The sequence below is a fragment of the Peromyscus maniculatus genome, chromosome 14 (genome assembly GCF_049852395.1).
Source record: "Peromyscus maniculatus bairdii isolate BWxNUB_F1_BW_parent chromosome 14, HU_Pman_BW_mat_3.1, whole genome shotgun sequence".
NCBI classification, from domain to species: domain Eukaryota; kingdom Metazoa; phylum Chordata; class Mammalia; order Rodentia; family Cricetidae; genus Peromyscus; species Peromyscus maniculatus.
The window spans coordinates 37,893,221-37,897,592 of record NC_134865.1 but is presented as its reverse complement, the minus strand read 5'-3'; the positions used below and the strand labels follow the sequence as shown (position 1 = coordinate 37,897,592).

The following is a 4,372-nucleotide window of genomic DNA, read 5'->3' as shown; positions in this document are numbered from 1 at the left end:
ACTGCATCATCTGCTGACAATAATAACCACTGCACCATCTGCTGACAACAACAACCACTGCACCATCTGCTGACAACAACCACCACTGCATCATCTGCTGACAACAACCACTGCACCATCTCCTGACACAACCACCACTGCACCATCTGCTGACAACAACCACTGCATCATCTGCTGACAACAACCACTGTACCATCTGCTGACAACAACCACTGCACCATCTGCTGACAACAACAACCACTGCACCATCTGCTGACAACAACCACTACACAATCTGCTGACAACAACCACCACTGCACCATCTGCTGACAACAACCACCACTGCACCATCTGCTGACAACAACCACCACTACACCATCTGCTGACAACAACCACCACTCCATGGGATCCCACAGAACTGAAAGGCAGGCCAGAGCCACAGAAACACTGGAATAAAAGCTATGTTTTATGTTTGCGGCCCCGGGTCCCGCGCAGTCCTGGCTGGCTGTCAGGATTCCTCCAGACCCCTAACTGCCCTGTTGCTCCACACCCCACCTGAGGCCTCCCCTCTCAGCTCCACCTCTCACGTCAGTTTACCATGCAACACCTCTGTTTCTTCATCAGTGCTGCTGAGGACTTCCCTTTAATTTGCCTTTATAACATCAGAACTTTTTTAAAAGCTACTTGTGACAATGCTCAAACACACTCGGAAAGAGCGCTGTATAGAAGGACAGAATTTTCATATGCATTGCCATGTTGTTAAACCTGTTATCACTATTATCATGATTGTGTGTTTAGGTGTACATGCACATAAGCTCTTTGAGGAGTCTATGGGTGAAAGTCAGGGGACAACTTTCAGGAGTCGGTTTTCTCCTTTTATAATTTTTAGGCATCTCTTTTTTGGGAGAGGCTTATGTGCCACAGCAAGAGTCTACAGTCAGAGGCTGACTTGCAGCTGTGCGTTCCTGCAAGTGAGCATCCTTCCACCATGTGGGACCGGGAACTGAACTCAGGTCTTCAGGTTGGTGGTACACTAAGAGCCACATTCACAGCATCTGTAACGAGTATCCTGTGTGAATGGGTATACTATGGGCCAGATGCTGGACTAAAGGATTTACAAAGGACATCTGAATAAATCCTCACAATAGTACCACAGAGTTGCTCATTCATTCATAAAATTCTCAAAAATGAGAGATTTTTAAACGTTCTGGTGACTGTACGGGTTGGAACTTGAACCAATCTGTTTGTCTGCAGAATTCACACTCTTATCTAATTCCAGGATATATTTTTTAATCTACTCCAAATCCCTTTGTTAGACTGATGATAGTTATAATGGTTTTGCCACTAAGAACATAAAATGCCCAGCCTTGCTTTGGTTTCAAACTAAACTTACTCTGATAAAGGGATAAGGAAGTAAGAACAAATATTTCCCATAGAAACAGGAAAAACAGGTCACGATAGGGAAGAAAGGGACAGATGGAGAGTCTGGCAGCTTTCTCTACAAGGCAATTTCAGCTCCTCCCTGGGGGGTGGGGAACAGGGATTTTCACTGGGCTGTGCACAAGGCACAGGTCCTGCAGTGTCCCCTCAGAGGCAGTGGTGTGGATGTCCCCCACTTTGCCTGTCAAGGCAAGAGACTGTGAACCTGATGATTGCTAAGCACCATTTGCTTGTTTTCTTTCCTTGGGATTTGGAGAGGATATCACTACATTTTCACATGGGCTGTGACTGACTGTACCCTTAGCCTTAACTCATGATGGAAAGGAGTGAGGCCTCATGCCCAAAGCCGTCATGTTCTGATGTGGGGGCTGTCTCTCCAAAGGCACTCCCGCCAAGTTTTATGTAGGATGTGGGTGGAAAGTCTACAACAGGTCACAGGCCTGGGGTGTAGCCCCAGACCCAGCATCCCCATGAGAATGTATTAGAATGTGTTCTCAATTACACTTTATAACACAGTTACGGAAAATGACCAGCTTAGACAAGGCACAAAGATCAGTGTGGGCCGTGTGTCCCAAGAGTGGGTGACCCAGCCTGGGTACCTGAAACCAGCCACAGTGACAACAGTACTTCTTACAAAATAAGCAAGTAGCAACTGTCAACCTGATCAGCTGTGCAATGGACCAAGGCAGCTACAATCCGAAGGCTGTGTTTCTTTCTTGGTATCAACAGTTATAAATTATTATGTAACCCAGCCTTGCTCTCTTTTCATATCCAGGGAAGTAAACAAACTTTGGACTTGTCTAAATGCCCTCAGGGAGCCACAGTCTTTGTATTTATTGCTCAAGGTCCAATAATGTGGTATTTCAGACTCTCCCTCTGTTGAGCAAAGGCCCTGTTCAAGTCTCATTTTCCCTTGGAGAACATTAGCTGATTGCCAGTTAATTCAAGAAACCTTGACAGTGCCCTCTTAACTTAAAGCTATGTCCCTGGAGATTCCACACCTCAGACTGAAACAGAACTAGGGAAGAGCATGCTGAAACTTTAGGTGGATTGGGTTAGGATCCTGGCTCTGCTTCTGAGTAGCTCAGTGGGTGGGCAGGATGCATCACTCTGTAAAACTGGCCCATAGGGTCTCTCCCTCTGTGCATCGGCTATACCACCTGTAAAATGGGCCAGTGCAGATTCTCCTTCACAGGACTGTTGGAAGAAGTGAAACATTGCATTAATATATGCAGTATCATGTCTGCATTCAGGAAGCCATAAATAAACAGTATTATTATTATGTATCATGTAAAAAGCCTTTCCTAAGCAGTCAAAAGAGTGCAAACTGTCTCAATTCTAACATCTAACTGAATTGGATTCAAAGATACTTCTCCACTGGCTGTTGTTATCTTGGATACTTCACTTTTTTTTCTTTTCATTTCAATTCTTTTTCATTAGGAAGTAATTGGTTTGTATGTTTGTTTCAGTGCTTTAGTCACTGTATTTTTTGGAGTAGACCCTGGTCTAAGTATATATATGCACTATATAAAGATACTGCATCCAACTCTGCCAGCTGCTAGCCAAGATACTTCAGGGAAATAACAGGAGCTTGAGTTTCTGAACTGAAATGGAATAAAAATATCTTCCCTCTGAGTGTAATAAGATTGCGGAGGGTAACAGACTAATGGTCCTGGTAAAGTATAAAATACACAAAAATATAAGACCATCATTTCCTCAAGATAAATAAGAACTCAATAGAGCAAATAAAAATCAGTATTTTCAAAAGTGTGAAAACATTTAAAATAATTAAGACTCTACCTTATAGTCAGATGTGGTGGACATGCTTAAGAAATCCTAGCTCTAGGGGCTGGGGCACAAAGATCTTGAATTGAAGGCCAGCCTGGGATACATCACAAGGCCTTGTTTTTAAAACAAAACAAAAAGGCAACATCAACAAAATCTAGACAGAATGAGTGAATGCATGCATCTACAATAACTCAATTAGTTTATGGGCTTTTGGGAAGGATGCTAAAGGGCATAGACTTACTTTTTAGCTAAACTTTACTTCCAAGTTCCAGGCCAAGAGTTGTTGTTGCCGGGGGCAGGGGGAGGGGGACGAGGCGCAGACGAGCACACTTTGACATTTGGTGGATATTTGGCTTCTTGCTAACTTAATTCTCTTCCTAATAAACTCTCTAATACAAACAAATAGATCAGGTCTGAGGCAAACTTTCTCACTTACCTCCTCCCTGTTTTGTTCTCTGAAAATAAATTATGAACATAATAACAAAACACAGCATGTTGGTGTTCAAATTTCCATTAAATATAAATTGTTACTAAACTCAAAAATTCATAATTATTTGAGTTCTCAAAATTGTTGATGATGTATTTTTCTTGTTTTCTTTTCTCTTACTCTTTAAAGATTATACATACATCTTTTTAATTTAAATTTATGAGTTGATTTATGGCTATAAAAAGTCTGAATGTTCTAGGTATAAAAAAATCCATCATTCTTGCCTAACCATAATGCTCTGGACTCAACTACTGTGGCCCAAATGCTCATTGTGCCACTAGCCATTCTCTGTATTGGTCAGGGTTCTCTAGAGGAACAGTGATGGTAGAATGAACATGTATCACAAAGGGTATTTATTAGACTGCCTTGCATTCTAAGAGCTGAGTAGTTCAACAATGGCTATCTGCACATTGGAGAGACTGAGAATCAGTAGCTGCTCGGTCGCTGAAACTGGATGCTTTGGTGGTCTCAGTCCTGAGGAACCACTAGCCTTCAGTCTGTGCTGAAAGGCTGAAGAAGCTGAAGCGTGGTGTCAGCAAGACCGGCAGAGGCAGAGACGGGTGCGCTGAGCACTAGGAAGCAAGGGCAGACAGGCATTGGACCACTTTACACCCTGGCTGTCCACACTGGGAGAGGGTCCTTCCACCCGGACTCAGCAAACTGACCATCCAAATTAAC

General features: G+C 43.1%; 1 long non-coding RNA gene across 1 annotated transcript; it reads right to left on the bottom strand.

Moving 5' to 3' along the window:
• Positions 1–1,908: 1,908 nt before the first annotated feature.
• On the bottom strand, positions 1,909–4,156 carry LOC121822363 (uncharacterized). The gene is made up of 2 exons (XR_013044335.1): positions 3,644–4,156; positions 1,909–2,616 (listed from the first exon to the last, which is right to left on the bottom strand). It is a non-coding gene; the product is annotated as an uncharacterized LOC121822363 (long non-coding RNA).
• Positions 4,157–4,372: the final 216 nt, after the last annotated feature.